Source organism: Urocitellus parryii, chromosome 10 (genome assembly GCF_045843805.1).
Source record: "Urocitellus parryii isolate mUroPar1 chromosome 10, mUroPar1.hap1, whole genome shotgun sequence".
Lineage (NCBI taxonomy): Eukaryota > Metazoa > Chordata > Mammalia > Rodentia > Sciuridae > Urocitellus > Urocitellus parryii.
Genome location: NC_135540.1, coordinates 71,511,496 through 71,535,853, shown reverse-complemented (window position 1 = coordinate 71,535,853; position 24,358 = coordinate 71,511,496). Strand labels below are relative to the sequence as shown.

At 32.8% G+C, this 24,358-nt stretch overlaps 1 long non-coding RNA gene and 1 pseudogene across 2 annotated transcripts in view; one reads left to right on the top strand and one right to left on the bottom strand.

The window, feature by feature from the left end:
* The window catches only part of LOC144257199 (uncharacterized), a 169,193-nt gene that overhangs the window by 86,642 nt on the left and 58,193 nt on the right, over window positions 1-24,358 (top strand). The window lies entirely within an intron of this gene.
* On the bottom strand, window positions 600-937 carry LOC144257303 (signal recognition particle 14 kDa protein pseudogene; annotated as a pseudogene).

Here is a 24,358-nt window from a genome sequence, read left to right as displayed (position 1 = left end):
ATTGATGGTAAACCATGTAATATTTCAATACATGTGTACATTGTATAATGTTTAAGTCAGGATAACCATATGTCTGTACCCAGTTATTTATCAGCTATGCCTATTTGTTTATTTATTGTTGCCTTCACTGTACAATGGCAGATTTGAATAGAAGTAGTGGAAATGCATTTGATATCTAGGTGTTGATTTTATATCCTGCTACTTTGCTGAATTCATTTATTAGTTCTAGAAGTTTTTTGATGGAGTTTTTCAGACCCTGTAAGTATAGAATCCTGTCATTGGCAAATAATGATAGTTGAGTTCTTCTTTTCCTCTTCCTATCTGTATCCCTTCAACAACTTTTTTTTTTCTTTGCTGACTAGAGACTTTTAAAAACTAATGTAGGAATATAACCACGTATCACAGATCTGAAATAAACTAGCTTCTTACCACAACTACCTTGTAAACACACTGCAACCTTTCTTCTCTCCAAAATGACCCTGATATCGCATGAAAACAGTTAGTGGGGGAACCAGAAACCTAGATTTCTAAACAAAACTATAAACAAAAGGAAAAATAGTAATTCAGTGGTTTGATAAAAGCAGGGAATTCCGTGCCCTTCACTGTGCTGCTTTGTTCTTCTTACTCTTGCTCTTTTTGTCTGTCTTCTTCAGCCCCTCCATGTTAGCTCTCAATAGGTTTGAATAAGCCATCTGAAACTTATTCACTTCTTTTGGAGCTCACCACTGTGCTGATCTTCTTTTTCCATATTGTCTGAGGGATCAATGCCCTCCACAGAACCCTTTCTCTGTGCAGGTTTAATTAAGCCATCATACTTCTTCAAGGTGATGTACAGGCTGCCTGACAACCAACACTTTGGGAAGAGCCTGGTCATCTCTATCAGGAACTACTTGCACTCCAGGAGTACCACCTTGCTGCACTGTGGGACCCTCCTCATCAACCAAAGACCCCTCCCTTTAATTTCTTTCCTCTGTCTAATTGCCCTGGCTAGATTTCAAGGGCTATGTTAAAAGAAGTGGTGAAAGAGAGAATCCCTCTTTTATTCCAGTTTTTAGAGCGAATGCTTTCAGTTTTTCTCCATTTAGAAAGATGTTGGCCTTGGGCTTAGCATAGATAGTTTTCAGAATGTTTAGATATGTTCCTATTATCCCTATCTTTTCTAGTGTTTTGAAGGGGTGCTATATTGTATTGAGATGATCATATGATTCTTATCTTTTAAGTTTATTGATGTGATGCATTACATTTATTGATTTCTGTATGTTGAACCAACCTTGCATCCCTGGGATGAATCCCCCTTGTTTAGGGTGCACTATCTTTTTAATATGTTTTTGTATGTGATTTGTCAGAATTTTATTGAGAAGTTTTGTATCTATGTTCATTAGAGATATGGGTCTGAAGTTTTCTTTCTTTGATGTGTCTTTGCCTAGTTTTGGAATCAGGGTGATGTTGGCCTCATAGAATAAGTTTGGAAATGTCCCCTCTTTTTCTATTTCATGAAATAATTTGAGGAGTACTGGTATTAATTCTTCTTTGAAGGTCTTATAGAACTCAGCTGTTTATCCATCTGGTCCTGGACTTTTCTTGGTTGGTAGGCTTCTGATGGCATCTTCTATTTCACTGCTTGAAATTGATCTGTTTAAATTGTGTATATCATCCTGATTCTGTCTGGGTGAATCATATGACTCTAGAAATTTGTGCATGTCTTCGATATTTTCAATTTTGTTGGAGTACAAATTTTCAAAATAATTTCTAATTATCTTCTGTATTTCTGTAGTGTCTGTAATGATATTTCTTTTTCATTATGGATTTTAGTAACTTGAGTTTTCTCCTTCTCTTCATTAGCATGGATCAGGGTTTATCAGTTTTATTTATTTTTTTGAAGAACCAACTTTTTGTTTTGTCAGTGTTTTTAGTTGTTACTTTTGTTTCCATTTCATTGATTTCAGCTCTGATTTTAATCATTTCCTGTCTTCTTCTGCTTTTGGTGTTGATTTGTTCTTTTTCTAGGACTTTGAGATGTAATGTTAGGTCATGTATTTGTTGATTTTTTTTTCTTCTTTTGAGGAATGAACTCCGTGTAATGAACTTTCCTTTTAGTATTGCTTTCATAGTGTCCCAGAGATTTTGATATGTTGTATCAATGTTCTCATTTACCTCTAAGATTTTTTTAAATCTCCTTTTTAATGTTTTCTGCAATTTATTATTCATTCAATAGCATAATATTTAGTCTACCGGTGTTGGAGTAGCTTCTAATTTTCAATTTATCATTGATTTTTAATTTCATTCCACTGATAGAATGCAAGGTAGTATTTCTACTTTTTTTGTGTTTGCTAAGAGTTGCTTTGTGAGATAATACACGGTCTGTTTTAGAGAAGAATTCATGTGCTGCTGAGAAGTGTACTCATTCATTGATGGATGGAATTATCTATATGTATCTGTTAAGTCTAAGTTATTGATTGTATTGAGTTCTATAGTTTCTTTGTTTAGCATTTGGAAGAGCTATCTAGTGGTGAAAGAGATGTTTTAAAGTCACCTAGTATTATTGGGTTGTGGTCTCTTTGACTCTTTAAGTTGAGAAGAGTTTGTTTGATGAACATAGGTGCTCTATTGTTTGGGGCATATATATTTAAAGCCTGCAGTATTTATGGTTTAGCCCTTTGCAAAGTAAATGTGTACCTTTCTTCTAAAGTTTCAAGTAATTTCAGCTTGAATTTATGACAGATTATTTTTTTACTTGTTGATAATGAGATATTTTATAAACTAGGCAGTGTTTGAACTATTTTGAAAAGCAGTGGTTTTATACCTTTGTGGCCTACAATCTGTAATTCAAATGGAATACTTTGGAGACTGACATATAAAACATTAAAAAGTTCAAAAGAATGAATTCGACTTTGTGACTGATACAGTATAGATAATGGAATGAGGACCTAGGAGATTTAAGATGTTTTTAGTGTCATTGTGATGAAATAAAAGAATAAGAATAATATACATTTATTTATTTAATTTTATTTGCTTCTTTTTCCCTTGAAATGGGTCTTTCTATGATGTCCAGACAAATTAGCTTGAACTTGTGGACTCAACACCCTCCTGCCTCAGCCATCTGAGAGGCCGGGACTACAAGTGTGTGTTCTACCATGCCTGGCTTACTTACTGTGTTTAAAAGTTGTCTTTTTTTTTTTTCGTAGTTATAGACGGACAGAATGCCTTTATTTTATATTTATGTGGTGCTAAAGATCAAACCCAGTGCCTCACACATGGTAGGGAAGTGCTCTGCCACTAAAAAATCCCTAAAATCATTTTTTTACCAAATGTTTTTGAAGCAAATTGGTCATTTCATGGTAATAGTACTTTGGAGATTGCCAGGGCTTATGTTTATATGTCTATATTATTTATGAAGAAATTGAGACTAAAATTAAGGAAAAAGTTTTTTTATTACTAAGATTTGGGGGCTAAAATGAAGACCTTGGCTTTCTGATTAAACTCACTAAATTTCCATTAAGCAAATGGATTCCAGGAGGTTCATGGTTAGATTTAGCCATGCTATTCTCTTTTATTCCAAGCTTTGATCCAGACTGCTCTGCTTTTATATATTCCAAGTATTATATTTATAAGTAAAATTTCTTTTGAATATCAATGGAAAAATAATTCTCTTAAATCACTTTTCTCAATGAAGATTTTGTTTGTAACTTTGGTCACTATTAATACATATGCCATGAAGCTGTGATGATTTGAATATAGGAAGCACTTGCTTGAACAACTATGAATAAGTAATTCAGAGGACCTGGAAAAGTCAGTGAAACTAGTAGCCTAAGTCATCTGAGGATTATTGAGACACTGTGGGTTCTCAGTGTGATTCTCATCTTGGCTCTACAAGTGGGCTGTGGGTTGGAAGCCACTGCTCAAACAGGAACTTGTGATGGTAGGCTGCTTCAAAGATATATATATATATTTGAAATATATATATTTTGAAATGGGAAGAGACATCAAGTTCACTTCTAGTGTAGAAAATAAATATAAAATAGTTGTGTAGCAGATGTGAAGATAACATCTGCACAGTAGCTTAAAAGAGCCCACAGAGATATCTATTTATCAGTGTACCATTTGTCCAGTATCTTCTAGTTCTTGGTTTGCCAAATAATTGCAAATGGTGTGGTTCATCTACACCAAAAAGACTAGGGAAAAGGTTAGGGATGGATGAGTACCTCTGAGAACCTGGAGGGAATAATACCTCATTCAGTCTAGTAGAAAGATACCTAGGGCCTCACACTGTAGAATTTACTTATTTTAAAGTGAATTAAATAAATTCAAACATGCTTTTGGGTTCCTGAAAGAATTATGGTCCCTAATATCTAATGGATAAGTTGGCGCTGACTATTTCTAGTCATTTGTTTGAATGAACATCTTTAGTATCTTAAGTCAATTGAAAAGTCCATATTCAAAAAGCATATACTTCATTTGTGGAACCTTCCATTTTGTGAAAATATTTTAAATTAAAACTTATATATATTTACATCAATTTGTCATTCAAATTGCTCATGGATTATCTAGTAGTTGTTTCTATGCACCTAAATATAGATAGTCATTTACACTTACGGCAGTGAGATCAAACTAATTTCAAAAATTGGAAAGTAAGGAGAATTCTGATAACTTGAGGTTTTCTGATTTTTTCTATTCTTATTTTAACTTGAGTAAAAATAGGCAAACATACTCTAAGAAGAAAATAATGTTAAAGGTAATAAGGCATCCATTTATTGTTGATGTGTTTCTTATGCTGTTTTGTTTATGAAAAAGGCAAATAAATATGGGAGGATACTTTAAAAATCAATTTAAAATAATTTTGCTATACTTCAGAAACTACAAAACTCATGATAATGTTTTCCATTATCATTATAAGATCTAAGATATGTTATCAAGATTATTTAGCACTATATACAAATTGAACTTCAGGCTCATAAAATGTACACATTGGGCATGAAGAGACAAGTGAAATATAAATTGAGAAATGAGAGAAAACAAGAAAAGTTTAAATTAATATGGGGAAGAATTTCTGTTACTGACCTTGGTGGAATAACTGGTAATGGTTTAATTCTCCTGCCACAAACAAGTAATAAAATTGACAAAGTATTTGAGGCAACTGTCTTTAGGAATTGGACAATAGGCAGTGCAAGAAGCCATTTATAAGAAGAACCCTGCTTGTGCTCCGACTGCGACTAAGGGCAGTTTCCTGTATTGTGACAAGGACCTGAAGTATAAGCAGAAATAATGACACCTTTTGACTGAGAAGGCAAAGATCAGAGTTTGGGGTTATTGAGGCATCTGATATCTGGAGTAAGGCATGAGAAAAGAGAGGGTGGGGGTTCAGAATTCTAAAGTTGGATTCTGCTACCTTTCCTATCCTCTACTATCCCCCCTCCCCTCTCCTCTTCTCTCTCTATCCCATCTGCTGTAATTTAATTCTCTCCCTTTTTTTTCTTTCCCCTCACAACCTCTTATATGTAATTTTGTATAACAATAAGCAGTTACTAATATGGCATTATGTAAAAATGTGGATGTGTAACTGATGTGATTCTGCAATCTGTATACGGGGTAAAAATGGGAATTCATAACCCACTTGAATCTAAAGTATGAAATATGATATGTCAAGAGCTATGTAATGTTTTGAACAACCAATAAAAAAAAAAGAATTCTAAAGTTGGGTTCCCCTTGAGTCCTTTAAGGAAGGATTGTGTAGATATGTTCCAAATGAGACTGTGTGAACTTGCCAGAGAGTGTCTACTAGTGATTTGATCATTTCTGTGTTAAAGGTTTCCAGTAGACATTGGAACTCCGTCCCAAACAAAGTAGAGAGATGTTATGATCCTGCTAGCTGTCCAGTTGAGAATCCTTAGTTTAAGAGTAAGGACCTCTGCCTTAGTAAATATTAATGCTGTTATAGAATACTTGGGACTGAATAATTCTTAAGAAATGGGATTTTATTTTCCCATACTCTGTAAACTAAGAAGTTGAAGACCAAGGCACCAGAGGTTTCGTTTCCTGGTGAGGGTTGCTCCTACTTCCAAGATGGCACCTTCAATTCTTTGGCCTCCAGAGGGGAGGATGCTGTGTCCATTACAGCAAAAGTTGTCAAAAGGTGGAAGTGCTAGAGAGCTGAATTTTGTGTAGTTCTTAATCTCAACCATGAGGAGATTCCTCATGACCTAGTTTTAAAATCCTCACCTCTTAATATCATCACTGATATTAATACTAAATTTTGGAGTGGACCCATGCAAATCATAGCAGCATCCCAGAGTAAGGCTTAATAAGATTAAAACTGGATAGATCTCTACAATAAACAGGAGGCAGAAATTTAATACTGCCAAACTGGAGGAGTTTGTAAGAAATACCTTGGGCCTTTCAAAACATCCATAACTCAAATGTGTACAGCCAATTGTACTGCTTGAGAATAAGAGTCACTTACCAGTCTTATAGGATCATAGCACAGAACCAAGATTTCTTCATTTTTTAAAATTATAATGTTCCATATATAATAAAAAATTACTAGACCTGTAAAAGAACCAATAAAAAATGGAACCTGTAGTTGAGAGGAAATGAAGTCAACAGAAACAAATTTTGAGATAACCTGGATGTTGATCTTCAGAGGCTGAAACACAAAAATAAGCCAAGCAAGCAGAGAGAAAAATCTGTGATCTTCATCAGTGAACAGGTTGAGTATTTTGGCTGAGAAATGGAAACTATAAAGAAAGCTAAATGGAAATTTATACCTGGGGAGAACAATAATTATAATTAAAATTTTATTGGTTTTACCATCTCTAATAAAATGTTTTAAAGAAGCAATGAATGTGATATACATCAATAAAATTTACTCAGTCTGAAGAACCTAGAGAAAAAAGGTTGAAGAAAAATGAGCAAAAATCCAGAGAACTACTGACGTAGCATATGTATAATTGGAGTTACAGCAGGAGAATATCATGAGAATGGAGCACAATATTTAAGGAAAAATGGTTGAAATTTTTTGATTAAGAAAATATCAGTTTATACCCTCCAAGAAGCTCAGCAAACTCTAGGCATTTTAAATAGACTATAATGTGGCAAGTTAAACTGTTAAAATATCTAAAAGTCATTCTGGTGGTAATGAAATTGTCAAGGTACTTAAAGTAGCCCATTATTTAAGAAGGCATTAACTTTGTCTCACATAGGGAAGGTAGGCCTCTTATATTTAAAAATATTGGATCATAAGGCCTTTCTGCCTGTGTGGGCCCATTTAAAAATAATTTTATGTTTCAGAATATAAAAGCAATACAGGTTCATTGAAGATATTCATAGTCATATAAATCTAAAATAAATTGCTTTGGCCCTTTTATCTTGCTATGTTTCTATTTTTTTTTTGTTTGATTACTTTTGATAAGCAGTAAGGAATCTTCTAAAAGAACACAAAACTGTCTCACTAACTTGTGTTACTTTCTAAAATAAGCCTTATACTCTGATTCTACCTAAATTTTTTATCTTAAGTTGGGACTGATATTGTTGCTTTGTGACTAAAGCTTACCATAAATTCACCTTAAATATAATATGTATGTGCATATACATTTATTTTAAAGATAGACCAATTATAGATGAGAACTCATTCATAGAATTGAAGAACATAAAAATTGCTTATTTTTTATTTCCTTATTAAGAAACTTGGATATATAATTTCGTTTTTAATTAATAAGACCCTCAATCATGTATTGTACTTATCATTCTTTCTCCCCATGTTTGAGATGGTATGGCCCTACTAAAAAAAAAAATTCCATAGACCTTGTGTATATTTGAGATTTTTCTCTCACTTAAATAGTATTTAGAAAAAAGAAATTGAAGTAATTTTGTACCTGAAGTCCACCAAAGACAGCTTCCTATTTCTTTTTATTCAGAGATTTTTATCAGAGGAATGTAGACTGGAATCTGCAATGGTTCTCAAAATCTCAAAGTGGTAAGTGAGACCAATTAAGTCTTTTCTTACCAGTATTTAATTTTTTTCTCTGTAGTTCTTAACTGAAATATTTCATGACAAGCCACATTAATTCTTGGTTTCTTGACTTTTAATGACAGCCTTCTTTTAGTTGTTTTGCCATCGATAACTTTAGTTTGGTTGCTAGAAGTTCTGTATTTGTATCCTCAGGGTTTTTATTTATTTGGGACCTGGAATGAGGTCCAAGAATAGTGGGAATCTTTGAGGCTGCCATCATGTTCTCTATACTTGTGTCATGTTTGTGGAGCTGACCACCCTGAATCCTGGAGTTGATGGCTCTTTGACCAGCCCCTGGTTGATTGTGGTAGACTGAGAATAGAGGTGGCATTTAACTGTTTTCACCTCACCAATTCAAGAATTGTTTGCTGAACCCATTAAATCTGGCATGGATATTGATTAGGAGGTTGAAATGAATCTAAAAACATTTAAAAATTTTAAATGCTTATAAGAATTAGCCATGGTGGAGCTATAGCATGGTAATTGAGAGCTTATTGAGCATGAACAAGGATCTGAGTATTTGATCCCCAACTCTGGGGTGGGGGGAAAAAAGAAAAAAAGCGAGAGAGCAAGGGAGTGGGGAGAGAGAGAGAGAGAGAGAGAGAGAGAGAGAGAGAGAGAGAGAGAGAGAAGGGAAAGAGGTAAGAAGGGAGGAAGGAAGGAAGAAAAATCCACATAGAGAAATGAAAGATGCTCAATGAATGGGGACTTAGATTATTATGTCATTAACACCAGAATTACTTTAATTTGTAGCTTTAGCTATAAATTTCAAAACTGGTTTTGAGTATTATTGACATCTTATATATTTTAGTCCATCTTCCTTCCTGTAATTTTTATTGCAAATAATAAAAAAATTTAAAAAACTGACTCATAAACTTAAGCTACTAACGAATATATTAGCTCATGTAACTTCAAAGAACTACTTTGGAAATTATACAGCAATTCAGTGACTTCTGTTTTTTGTTTTGGCTTTCTGGTGTTGCTTTCATTCTGGTGCTCCTGATAAGGCTCTTAACTAGCTCTTAACTATTATTATTTCCATGTTTACTTTCACTTAGAAAAAGAGTATTTGCCTCTGTATATTTAATAAATGTCCCAATATTTATTTTGATTTGACCAGTGGAGATCATATTTCCATCTCAGTAGTGTTGTATCTGGTTTGTATGTTTCATCCCAGGAGACAATGATGAAGGTAACTTCTTTGGAACTTTTGGATCCCCAAATGAGTAATTGTCTTCTTGGAAAAGGAAAGTGGAGAATAAATGTGAAGACAGATGATTAATATGCATTACATAACCTTCATTCTTTACTTTCATCTGTCCCATACTTTATCATTAGTATCTACCTGATGAAGTCTTAACTTTATTTTTTGTCATTCTTGCTACATATTAGGGACTCCCCAACCCAAACAAATAGGAAAACCACTATTGTCCAAGCCATTCATTTACCTTTATTAGAAACTTGCTTGCCACATTTTCTTTGTCAACAGTTTTCTTTTAGGCAATACTTGAAATTTTATCAGGAAGTAAATCATTCTAAAGTGTATTTTTTTCCAATACGGAATAATTTTACTATTAGCTGATTTATAATAAACAAGAACTCTGCCTCAGATGTATTAATGATGAACAGTTACATGTTTTTAAAAGTGAAGCACAATTTAATCAAAAACATTTTTTAAATACTGAAATATGAAGTGCATAGTACTAATAGCCACCATAAAGTTCAATACTTTGAGATAATGAAATTTTATTTCAAGTTATATAACAGGAGCAGATTTACTGTAAAAGAGATTTTAGAGACCATTTAATTATTCTAATACCTTCTCTAGTAAGGCTAACAAAAGGAGTTCAACAGCAACAGCTCTATAACTACTTTATTAGATAGCTCACATTCCATTTACTCCATTTACATGGGAAATGGTAAATATTCAACAAGTATAATTTGAACTCTAAATAGAATAGCTTTGTCTTTTATATGTTGAGGATAAATTCTGTGTGTATGTAACTTTCACCCAGTAGAAGTATGTTTCTTTCCCTTGGAGGGGGAGCTTTTCAGGCACGTGAAAGCAATGATGTCTCTATTTTATCTTCTTGTCATCAGTCCAAATATATAAGCATTTCTCCTATATGATTTTATTGCCAATTACAATCAAATAACTGTTCAACTTACCCTTCTAATTTTCTTTAATTTTTCCAGGGCCTTACACATGCTAGGCAAGTGCTCTACTCCCTGAGCTACTCCCTTAGCCCTCGTTTCCTTTATAATGTTCATAGAGGTAAACACCATACCCTTAACATGATATAAGCGCTGCAGGAAATATAGTGTATATACTGTTTTCTTTGTTCTAAATATATTACTTTCAAATGTTTTTTAAAAATAATTTTAGTTAAAGTACACATGCTATAAAATATGCTGTACATAAGATACACCCTTTTTAAGGTGTCCAGTTCAGTTTTTAAAATTTCTATTTATGTAATTACCACCACAATAAAGACAGAACATTTTTATACTCACTGAAGCTAACTTGTGCCTCTACTTAACATCATATCCACTTCTGATCTCCAGCCCCCGGCAAACACTCATCTGCTTTCTGTCTCTGTAGATGAGATTTTTGTTTTCTAGAATTTATGTAAGTGGAGTCAGACATACCTTGGAGATACTATGGGTTTGATTCCAGTCCACCACATTAAAGCAAATACTGTAATAAAGTGAGTTATATGAACCATTTGGTTTCTCAATGCACATGAAAGTTGTGTTTACATTATAGTCTTTTAAGCATGTTGTAGTATTAGATCTAAAAAATTTACGTACCTTAATTTAAAAATACTATATTGTTAAAAAATTCTAACAATCATCAGAACTGTTAGACAAACAACTTCTTCTATAAAGTGTTGCCACAAACCTTTAATATGTAAAAAGCACTTTATCTGTGAAGCATGATACATCATGGCACAATAAAATGAGATATGCTCTTTTGGTCTTTTTTTTTTTTTTTGCTCATCATAATGTTGTCAAAATTTATCCATATTGTGTATGTATGAATAGTTATTTTTTTAATTGCTGATTAGAATTCCTTCTCACCAGTGTTTTCTTTTATCCAGTTTTTACCTTTTATGAACAAAGTGCTATGAAGGTTTGTTTCCAAGTCTTTGTTCAGACAATGTTTTCATTTATTCTTGGATAAACAAACATGTAGGAGTGAAAATGCTGGGTTGTATGCTTACAATATGTTTACCTTCAGAAGTAACTTCAGAATTAACTTCAAAAGTGGCTTTCTGAAGTGGTTATACCATTTTCCATTCTTGCATCAGTGTATGGAGAGCTTCAGTTCCTTCATAGCCGCTCAATAGAATTATTAGCATTTTTATTCATTGTGTTACATGGATGTTAGAAAAATAGTCTGTATTCATTCAGAGACTCCATTTAGTCTGACTAGACAATAATATAGTCCTTCAATAAGGACATAATGCCTGTTTTCATCTTTTATCTTCCCAGGGTTGACAGTTTTCTATTTTATTTTTCTGAGAAAAATACTACTATTTTTTTTTGGTATGTGTGTGTTTAAATATAGCTCAATTGTAATTGTCCATTGAGGCATACAGGAATTACATACTGAAGTCACATTTCTGAAAGACATTTCTCCTTTTACAACCATTTTTATAAAAAAAAAAACTATTGACCCATCAACATTTCTTATTTATAGCAGGTACTTTACACATAGCAGAGCAGATATTTATTAGTCATTGTCTCTTTTTTTTGAATAATATATCTTCACTGTACAAAATGCATTACTTACCTTCTAAGCAAATAACAAAACTGGTCAGAACTGCAAAATAATGAGTCTGACAATACAGAGAATTCTTAACTAACATAATGATGCAAGTTGTTGAATTTGATCTATAAATCATTTGAGAATCAATTTTTATTTCCTGTAGACTGAAAGATTAGAGAAAGGATGCTTCTGATAAGGCAGAGTGTTTTTCCATCACTGTCTAGCAATTAAAAACCTTTCTATTTTAAACTCAAAATTCTGTATGGTTGGGAAGCTCCACACCATGCCAGGATAGAATTGCCTTATCATTTCTGCTATTGACTTTTAGGTCTCCTCTTTTAAGGTATACACGTGCATGTACTTCATTATCACTGACAACAACAAGAACACACAGCCCAAGTAGATTTCAGTATCAGTTTGGCAACACAGGGAAAAGCCAAGGTTGATTTTTACATGTGGTGTGATCGTTTTACTACACATTTTTCATTTGGGTTAGATTTTGTGGATTAAGTTTTGTTCCCAACCTCCTGTCTTCTCATTTCCATAGCAGCTCTTTCGCTCCTTAGGTACTTTTTCTATTCTATGGAACAAATCAGGTCTCCTTTTAAAAAATGCTTCCTGATCTCTGCCTCCCTTCCCTGCCTCCCCCGAAAAGTTTCTTTCACACTGATGGCTTTCAGAAAAATATTTACAGAAGCACACTCTTTGACTTTACTATGAGGGTTTTCTATCAACAGGACTATACATCCTATTGATGGACTAATGCTGTGTGCTGGAAGTCTAGAAAACAGGACTACTTGTATCATAGGGTTAAAGGGATGATAGTGAATTCATATAGATAAAAAGACTTTATATTTGTTGGATTCAGTTTTGATCCAGGGATATTCTTTGGTTATGCAGAACAGGATCTGAATGATTTAAAAGGACAAAATGTTTTTTGACTTCTCAGGTCATCTGAAGATAAGAACCAGTAATTAAAGGAGGTAAAGAAGTAAAAGAAGGAATGGGATTAGTAAAGGCAGTTATAGAAGAGTATATAGTTTATAGAAGTAATTACTGACTTTGATATGAAAACTGCTTCCTCTTTTATATGGGATATAACAGTGTAGCTGAAGGGCTAAATTTAGTTTCTGCTGTTAGTTTTGAGGAAGATACAAGTTAAGTTCCTGCTCAACTAGTTGTTAAAGTGATCTCTGTCAAGTCTCCCAACCTTTTTCAATCTCTGCCTGCAACAGAGTAAGAATAAAAATACTGTTGCTATCAATATTGAAATAATTTTATGTGGAGATACTTTGTAAATGGTAAATCTCTAGCTAAATAGATGGTGATGACAATATTCCCGACCTCACTCTTCAAAGCCACCTATGCATTTTGTTCTGGGCTTATGTTTTCATGTTTCTGTAGGGCTTTCGGTAGGCTTGTAGACTCATTAGAACTCAAACCAAGTTTAAGTATTTTTCTGGGCTTGATCCCTTCAGCTGGTAAATGCTGCTGGTTGGTCTAGTTTATTGCAAAATCCTAGAAGAAGACAGCATACACAATGAGAAATTTGATTTTCTCTTGGTTCATTGGAGGATGGATGGTGGCTGAGAGGCAGCACAGAGGAACAAGTGGTGCTAGGGGTTCTTTCATGCTTTCTGTCTTTGTCTAACTAATCTCTTTCATTGCCTTCATGTGCCACAATCACAGACCTCCTCATAATTTTGAGTATTGTATGAAGAGAAGAGAAATGTTGTTTTACAAATAGAGAAATTATGGATGAAATTTCAGTTATAGTATTAAAGGTGTAGTAAATCTAATCACCTACTTAGTTCTTACACAGTAGCTTAAAGTAAGACAGGCTTATTCTATTTTGTCGTATTGATTAAGGCACATCCTCATTTAGAACTGCTAAGGAGGCTTCTAGCCTCAGTGTCAAAAAGAACATGGATTACAAATAGTAGTTTTCATTAAAATGTGAAATTTTGAGATACTTTGTAAAACTGTACTTTTTTTTCTTACTCTTTCAAACATACAAGAGACTTATAAGACTTTTAATTAAAGAAAAAAACAAGAAAATTGTACTTTTGATACTTGGAAGAAATTTTAAAGTATAATTATATCAATTTGCTATTCTTTACAATTTGATAGTACAGCATCTATTTTTGTGCTTTTAGCAATGTATGCAGTGCTGAAAGCATTGAAGTTGCATAAACTAAAAAATATGTGAAATGCGTTCTACATTTATTCTGTTGTTTTCTTATACCAAATGGAAATTATTCTAGTGCTATATTGCTGGATGTTGCCTTTTAGTCATTTAAAAACAAAAGTAGAAATAAATGTTATTTTTTTAAGACACAATCTTTAAATTCATAATTCTGGTTGAATGGAGCTCATAATCAGGAATAATTGAAGGCAACAGAACAACACTAACATGTAACTTCCATATCATCTGAAATATGGTATTATTAATTTTGTTGGTTGATCCCAAAACACTTTATGTAATTTTTCATGGGATCATTATTTCTTGCTTTGAAAAGAAATTGCCTTAGCTTTGTTTTGACATTGACTTTGAAATAACTTAAATAACTTGTAAACTTTTTATAACACTTGTGAGTTGGAAGCAACTCCTTCTTCTGTGATGGTATCCCATTTTAATTTATGTCATCTAATTAAAAAATTCAGGTTGATGTCTTGTCTACTAAACTTCAAGCAATTATAAATTGATGCTGTGTAATAGTTGTTAATTTTTGAGCTTTTTGATGAATCAGATATAGTTGTAAGCCTACAAAAGGCAGTAGCTCATATAATCCTAATCACTCTAGCAGGTGGGAACTATTTATTCTCATTTTACAGTTATTTTTATTTTGCACTTGAGAAAACTAAGGAATCCAAATACTTGTCTAGTATCACAGCTACTAGTTGTGGTAAAGTCAGGGCATAAATCAGGCAATATAGATGGAGAATTTAGCACTCTTAACCATTATGCTGTTGTGTGTAACCATGGAAAACTTAGTTTCAAAGCACAGAATGCCCAGATTAAGCAGATAGAAGATGAAGAAATTTGTATATCTGTTTTGTAAAACACGTTATATGCTTTTATTAGGTGAAAATATGCATTTAAAGAACTCAGATATTTATATTATATATCTATTAACAGAGACTGCTCATTTAAATAAAATTCACTATTGATTCCTATTAAGCAAGTCATATGTTCTTCCTGAAATTATTTCTTCTGTAAATTTCATGTGTTTACAGATTTTAGAAATATTTCTAGCATTCTAGTTCTAATATTTTATGAATTTATAATTCTCTTTTAATCTTAATTCCTGATTTTAATGACATAAAATAGATCAAATAATTTAATCCTTTTTTCTGAACTCATGTTTATGGAGAGGGTTCTGCTTCTTACAAATTATAGTATTTAGCTGAGTGCAGTAGTGCAGGCTTGTAATCCCAAAGGCTCAGGAGGCTGAGGCAGGAGGATCAAAAGTTCAAAGTCAGTCTCAGCAATTTAGTGAGGCCCTAAGCAACTTAGCAAGACCTTGTCTCAAAGTATAAAAAAGGGTTTGGGATGTGGCTCAGTGGTTAAGTTCCTGTGAGTTCAATTCTTGGTACCCGCTCCGCCCCAAATGTTGTCATTTTCACTCCACTCAAATAAAGTTTAATTTTTCTTTTTCTCTTTTTAAAAACAATTTTATTATATTTCATAATATATATTCATTGTACAAAATAATGTTTTACTTTGTGAAGTTTTTATATATGCATATAATGTGCTTTGAACATACCCACCCTCCCTATTACTATGTCTTATCCCTTTTAACAACCCCTTCCCTGAGGTTTCCCTTTCCCTTCCCTAATAATCCTCCTCCTCTTATGCTGTCTTTTTATTTTTTCTAGATTCTGCATGTGAGAGAAAACATGTGACAGTTTTTTTTTTTTTTTTTTTTTTACAATTTGGCTTATTTTGCTTGACTTGATGATCTCCATTTTCATCATTTTCCTGTTTTTGTTTTATTTCTTCTTTGACCAATAAGCTAGAATTGTATCATTCAGTTTCCAAATATTTTGCGATTCTCTGTTACTGATTTCTTTCTTCTTCTTCTCCTTATTTTATTTTAACTTTTCCATTGTGGTGCTGGGGATCAATCAAACCTAGGGCCTTTCCTGGCAAATAAATGTTCTATCACTGAATTACATCTACAGTCTTGTTATTGATTTCTAATTTAATTCTGTTTTGATCAGACAACTTAATTTATAAGATTTAAGTTCTTTGAAATTTATAAAGATTAGTTAGGCTATTGTTAAGACAATAAGAGTTTGGTCTGTCTTGGTAAATGTTATCTGTATAGCAGACAAGGGTGTATATTTCTGCTATTGTTTGGTGGAGTGTCCTAAAAAAGTTAGATCAAATTGATTGATAGTTTGTTCAACTTTTTGTTTTTCTATCTTTACTGATGTCTATTTGATTTATCAATTTAAAAGAGGTATTAAAATCTCCCTCTATGTAACTTTATTTGAGTACCTTTCCTCTTTCAAATTAATCAGGTTTTGCTTTATGTATTTTGGAGTTCTCATAATAGGTGCATTTAAGATTGAATTTGAGAGTGCTACATTCTCTTGATGAAGTGATTCCTTTATCATATTATAATGACCCTCTTTGTTTTTTTTTTAAAGAGAGAGAGAGAGAGAGAGAGAGAGAGAATTTTTTTAATACTTATTTTTTAGTTTTTGGCGGACTCAACATCTTTGTTTGTATGTGGTGCTGAGGATCGAACCTGGGCTGCACACATGCCAGGCGAGCACGCTACCACTTGAGCCACATCCCCAGCCCATCCTCTTTATTTTTGATAATAGTTTTTGCTTTAAAATCTGTTTTGTCTGATGTCAATATAGCATGGTTTGTATTTTCTGTCACTTTAACCTATCTGTGCCATTTAAAGGGGATTTTTTGTAAGCAAAATTTAATTTGGTCTTTTATTATGTGATTTGACGATCTGCCTTTTCATTTGTGTGTTGATATTTTATGTCATTAATATGGTTGGATTGAATTCCACTGTATTAGCACTTTCTTTTTGGTTGTCTTGTTTATTATTTTGTTCCTTTTTCCCTCTTATTTTCTTCTGGATTAGCTGAGTAATTTTTATGATTTCATCTTATATCCTTTATTGGATTATTTCTCTACTTCTTTTATTTTTAAAGTGGTTACTATATGGTTTGCAATATATTTCTTTACAGAATACCTTCAAATAATTTACTACTTAATGTATAACATGAGAAAAGCCAGGTATTCTCAACAGTGGTTGGGACAATGGAATGTAGGACCATACTGGAATCATGTTGGGTATATATACAGGAACTTAGAAAAATGCCTCACAGCACATTCTTTCTAATGACTTCTGTTCCTCTCAGAGGAACACTTGTAACACCCTTTCTTTCTTTTGTTTTTTAATGAGAAAATTGAGTTCAGATTAAAGTGACTTTAGAAAATGACAGGAACAGGCCCAACATAGCATAATATAATAAATATGTATCTTAAAGTTAGTAGACCTGTATTCAATTCTAGCACAGTCACTTCCTGTATGTGACCTTGGACAAGTTATTTAACTACTTGAATTTTCATGTCTGAAATGGAGAGAATAATCACCTTACACAGGGTTGTTGTTCCGTGTGCTCATATAGCATTGATTTCTATCTTGACTGTCAAAATCAAAGGGGATAGTATTGAAATACCTAGTTAAATCACTTGGTAGATTTAGGGCTTCAAAAATGTGTATCATGTAGAGCTTATGGAAGTTATTGACTGACTCCCAAGTAAGTGCTCTTATTTTAATTTCCTAATAAATTACCTTTTGAACTTGACTGCCCTTTACACTTTGAATAATTTTGTATGCATGTTAGGAATACAATTGTCAACACAGATGAGGTTACTATGATTTAATGTAATAATTAATCCAAATATGTTCAAAATTTGGGGGACATATGGCCAGTGAAGCAAGCCCCAGAAGGCTAGTGGTTGAAACATTCAGGAACATTACCCCCTTCATTTTATGAATTATAGGATATGAGTGTATTAATGTTGACATGGTATGAGAAGAACATCTTGTATCTCACTGAGTTATATTTACAAAGAGGCAGTTCATATTAACAGATTAGAATTCAGGTAAATGAGAAAGCTGGAACAATAAATCAGAAAGTCATCAAAATATACAAGTGAAAGTTGAAACTTCAAAATATTAGTCCCGGGATAGTGTGTGCAGAGAAGAACACAGAAAGAAAAGGATGAATCTTATGGAGAAATAGTCCTTGCCATGGGGAAGAGGAGATAGCCAAAGAAGTTAATGCTTTTCTCATCTTGGGAGCATTCCCAGCCTCTAATGGCAATGTCCTGAATTCAGTGAATGGATATTTATTTATAATGATTATAGATTTTAGTATATGAAACTGTTAATGGACCCATTAAAAATGCTAGTGGTATCTAATGCAAAGTTCTTTTTTGATAGATACAGCAAGTAATTCTTCGCTTTTAAACTGGCATGGATAATGAAAACTAAAGGGAAATATGTGGTGATTTTGAGTTCTTACTTACTTTGTAAGACTATGATTTTAATTTAATTTTTTTTTTTAGTTGTAGATGGACGCAATACCTTTATTTTATTTATTTTTATGAGCTACCGAGGATGGAACCCAGTGTCTCACTCATGCCAGGCAAGCGCTCTACCAAGAAGCCTCAACCCAAGCCCCATGATTTTATTCATGAGTGCAATTCTCATAAAAGTCAAAAAATTTCAAATATGATATTCTGTCTTTGTTAATGTATGTATATTTTTGTTATGTCCAAGAATAGACATTTTATAGTTAGATGTAGTTCCCTTTGTGTCCTGGTGCAGTCTTTTACCAGCTGTGATACTTTGCGGGAAATTCTTCTTTCCAAAATTTCCAGAAATTCTTTCTGGAGCTCAGTGTCCATTTCAATAAAGTAGAAAACAGCACAAGATTTTTAATATTGGTGTAAGAATTAAGTTTAGTGTTGGTTATGTGGTAGGTGATCAATAAATGTTAGGTTTGTTTTATGCACACTAGGCAAGCACTTTACCACTGAGCTCCATCCCCAGCCCTTTTCATTTTGTTTTGAAACAGGGTTTTTGCTAAGTTGCTAGAATGGTCTTGAACTTGTGATCATCCTGCCTTCACCTCCTGAATCCCTGAAATTACAGTTGTGGGCCACCACTCTAGGCTTTTTATGTTGTTGTGGTTAATTTGGTATAACTAAAGGAGTACAAAGAAGACAACCCTAAATTACTGGGTCAATCTTGTAGGTGTCAAGAACCATCTTATAATTTTTCAGGTTATCTAGGGAGAGCGTGTCATTTTTTTCTTTTCCTGATCTATTACATAGTATTCATCCTCCCACACTGAGATATATTAGATATATCATGCAAAAAAGCATAAAAGGGTTTTCACTTGCAGCCTTATTCACAGTTGCCAAGAGAACTGCTACTCTACAGAACTTAGCTTACATTTGTTCCAACTGTCTTGACTCTGTGAAGGTGTTAAAGCAGTGAACTGTTAGGTTAAATTCCACATTCAGCAAGCATTTGTTCCTTGTCTTCAAAGCAAGAAGAAAGGGAACAAGGATGAATTCTTCAAAGAGATTGTGTCTAGGATCTGTAGTAGTTTTAAGTATTTTTCTCTATGGAAGTTCTTTTATCTTCTTAAGTGAAACTGACATAAAAAAGAGTATAATCTGAATACTGAAGTCATGCCATTTAAAAATAAAATGAGAGTGTTCACTTTTGAGTACCTCAGACAAATCATGAATCATGATGGACATATCCTTAAAATGTTAAACTTCCATAAAATTAATTTCATTATTTATTTTTGGGAAGAAACATGAATCACCTCAATTACAAATTATGAATTACTATTGAGTCTTATTGGTAATATTTCACAAAACAATTTATTGAATATATTTAAATATTTCTACTTGGTGTACATTATGTTTTAAAAATGTTTTAATAACATTTTGGTGGAAAGTGAAGCTGTTCTTAGATAATTTGGATTAAATAAGAAAATGTAATTGAAAAAAGTTAAAATGTTGTTATAAAATGATAGTTTTTTGTTGAATTTTCTATATATTTTACAAGGAAAAGATTCTTTTTTTTCTTGTTAAATTGAGAAAAAATTCATATATTTAAAGCCTGTGCCTAAAGTACTGTAATTTTTAGATTCATCAATATAAATTAAAATCTTATTTTTTAAAATTTACCCCATTCTTTATAGTTATTTGTTTTTATTTAACTACTATCAAAAGATAAGCACAGACTTTTCAACATTTGTAGTAAATATTAATCATTTTGGAAGAATGATTTTTTTTATCAGCAATTCTGCTAGCATTAATGGATTTAAAAAGTTAAGAGGTCTTCATTTTTTTCCTGAATATTCAGATAATCATAAAGATCCTTTCTTTCCAAAGATAATTTGTAATAAGGCTGGTATGGTTAAAAAGTGCACTGCTTCATTTTTTTTTTTAATTAGATGATTAACCTTTTGCTGTAGACACATTGCATCTCCTGAAGCCACCTCAGGGATTTGTGGGTTTCACTGACTTATGTGGATTTAGAGCAACAATTTTAGAAATGCCTGCTTTTACATAAGTTGGTAGAATGAATTAAAAAACAAGACCCCATTATATGTTGTATGCAAGAGATGAACCTTACAGGCAAAGACCAACACAGGCTGGAAGTGCTAAGATTGAAATTGCTGTACCATATGAATGGAGCCTGAAAACAAACAGGAATAGATACCTAGATTTCTGACAAAGCAGACTTCAAAGAAAAATTAATCAGAAAAGACAAAGAAGGTCACTTCATACTGGTAAAGGGAGCAATCCAACAAGAATTTAAAATATTTATACTACAAAATTGGGTGCAACTTAATTATGTAAAAGAGATACTACTTAAATTGAAGCTTTAGATAGACCCCAGTTCAATAGTATTGAGTGAGTGATTTCAACATACCTTTCTCACCATCAGATAGGTCATTCAGAAATAAACTTAGTGAAGACTCTTTGGACCTGAAAGTGCTAGGATTGAAATTGCTATACCATGTGAAAAAATATTATAAAGCAAATGAATCTAACAGATGTTTATAGAATATTTTGTCCAACAAGAGCTGCATATGCTTCTTTCTCCACAGCTCATGGAACCTTCTCCAAAATAGACCATATTTTAGGCCATAAGGCAACTCTTAGCAAATACAAAAAAAATTGATATAATTTCTTGCATTTTTTAGTCATTTTTTTTAGTTGTAGATGGATACAATATCTTTATTTATTTTTATGTGGTGAATTGAACCCAGTTCCTCATACATGCTAGGTGAGGTCTCTACTACTGAGCCACAAGCCCAGCCCCAATTTCTTGCATCTTATCAAATCATAATGGAATTAAATTAAAAATGAATACCAAGAAATCCTAAACTGTATGAGATATGGAGATTGAACAATACACTTTGGAGTGATAAATGTGTGAGGGAAGAAATCAGAAGAGAAATTTAAAAACTCTTTGACTTAAATGAGAATAGTGATACAACATAACAGCTGGGATCCTATGAAGGAAGTTCTAAGAGGAAAGTTTATAGCTTTGACTGCCTATATTTAAAAAAAATCAGTAAGTCCCAAATAAACAACTTAATGGTATATCTCAAGGTCTTTGAAAATGACAAAACCAATTCCAAAACCAACATAAGCAAGAAAATAATTAAGATCAGCAGTGAAAGTAATGAAATTGAGAATTTAAAAACAATAATACAAAGAATCAATGAAATAAAGAGTTGCTTCTTTGAAAAGATAAACAAGATTGATAAACTCTTAGCCAAATTAACTGAAAGAAAAAGAATACTTAAATTAATATAATTAGATATGAAAAAGGAGAAATCACCACAGATAGCACAGAAATTCAGCAGACCACTAAGGACTATTTTAAAAACTTATACTCCAGTAAATTGGAAAATCTAGGGAAAATGGATACATTTCTAGAAAATACAACCTTTCAAAATTGAATTAAAAGGAAATAAAAAACTAAATAGACCAACAACTTGTAATGAAATAAAAGCAGTAATAAAAATTTTTTCAACAAGGAAAGCCCAGGACCACATGGATTCTCAGCTGAATTCTACCACCAATAAAGAAGAATTAATGCCAATATTCCTCAAATTATTCCATGAAATAGAAGGGATGGAACACTTCCAAATTCATTCTATAATGCCAATATCACACTCATACCAAAACCAGATAAGGACACATTAGAGAAAGAAAACTAATGACCAATATCCCTGATGAACTTAGATGTAAAATCCTTAAAATATTAACAAACATGTTAAATAGCAGAGTAAGAAGATTATAATCATGATTGAGTTGGTTTTATCCTAGAGATGCAAGGATGGTTAAATACATGCAAATCAATAAATGTAATTCAACACATAAAGAGAATTAAGAACAAAAATTATTTAGTCATCTCAATAGATAGAGAAGGCCTTCAACAAAATACATCATCTATTTATGATTAAAATATTGAAGAAACTAAGGATAGAAGAAACTTACGTCAATAGTATAAAGGCTATAAATGGAAAACCCAAATCCGACCTCATATTAAATGGGGAAAACTGAAAACATTTCCTTTAAAATTTGAAACAAGACAAGGATGTTCACTCTTACCACTCCCATTTAATGTAGTGCTAGAAATTTTACCAGAGCAATTAGGAAAAAGAAGAAAATAAGAGGGATAAAAATAGAAAAGAAAGAAGTCAAATTATCACTGTTAGTGATTTGATCCTATACTTAAAGGTCCAAAAAACTCCATTCAAAGACTGCCAGAGCTAATAAATTTGGCAAAGTAGCAGGTTACAAAATCAACATACAAAAATTAAAAAATTTTCCTATCTACCAATCTGCTGAGAAAGAAATCAGAAAAGAATTCCATACACATACCCTAAACAAACAAACAAACCTAGGAATAATTATAAGTCCTCTACAATGAAACTACAGAACGCTGAAGAAATAAATTGAAGACGATTTCAGAAGAAGGAAAGACCTCCTAAGTTCATGTACAGGCAGAATCAATAATGGTAAAATGGCCATACTACCAGAAACAATACACAGCTTCAATGCAATTCCCATCAAAATAATAATGACATTCTGCACAGAACTAGAAAAAAACAGCCCTAAAATTCACTTGGAAGAAGAAAAAACTGAGAACATCCAAAGCAATGCTAAGCCAAAAAAGCAATGCTGGAGGCATCACAATACCTGCCTTCAAATTATACTAATGAGCTGTAGTAACAAAAACTGCATGGTATGACATAAAAATGACACACAGACTGATGGTACAGAATAGAAGACAGACAAACCAATATATCTACAATCATCTGATCCTTGAGTAAGTTGCCAAAAATGGACACTGGAGAAAAGACAGCTGCTTTAACAAATGGTGCTGGGAAAAAAGGTTATCCGTGTGTAGAAGAATGAAACTATATAGTTATCTCTTACCTTGCTCCCAAATCAACTCAAAGTGGATTAAAGACCTAGGAATTAGACCAGAAACTATGCAACTCCTGGAAGAAATTATAGGGACATGCTTCAGCATAGAGGCTCAGGCAATGAGTTTTCTCAATAGAAGCCCTGAAACTCAGGAAATAATACCAAGAGTTAATAAATGAGATGGCATACAATTAATGACAAAACAAAACAAACTTCTGCACAGAAAAGGAAACAAGAATGTCAAGAGAGAACATATGGAATGGGAGAAAGTCTTTGCTAGCTACTCTTCTGACAGAGGATTAATATCTAGAATATACAAAGAACTAAAAACACCAAAATAATCCCCCAATAACCTAATTAATTAAATAGGCAAATGTATTAAACAGACATCTCAAAAAAGAAAATACAAATGTCCCTTAAGTATATGAAAATGTTCACTATCATTAATAGTTAATGAAATGCAAATCAAAACTGAGATTTTATCTCATGCCTGTCAGAATGGCAGTCATCAAGAATACAAACAATAATAAAGGTTGAAGAGGATATGGATATAAAGGGACACTTTAGTATTGTTGGTGGGATTGAAATTAATACAACTGCTATGGAAATTAAGTATGGATATTCCTCAAAGACTAGGTATGGAAACATCATATTACCCAGCTATAACACTCTATCTTAAAGAAGTAGTTGGGGATATAGCTCAGTTGGTAGAGTGCTTGCCTTGCATGCACAAGGCCCTGGGTTCAATCCCCAGCACACACACACACAAAAAGAAAGTCTGCATACAGTGATACATGCATACCCAATTTATAGCGGCACAATTCACATTAGCCAATGTATGGAACCAGCGTATTTGCCCATCAATGTATAAGTGAATAAAGAAAATGTGGAGGCTGGGGTTGTTACTCAGTAGAAGAGTGCTCACCTACCATGCATGAGGCACTGGGTTCGATCCTCAGCACCACGTAAATGTAAAATAAACAGATATTGTGTCCACCTAGAACTAAAAAATGAATATTAAAAAAAAGAAAATGATGTAAATACACAATGGAGTTTAATTTATGTC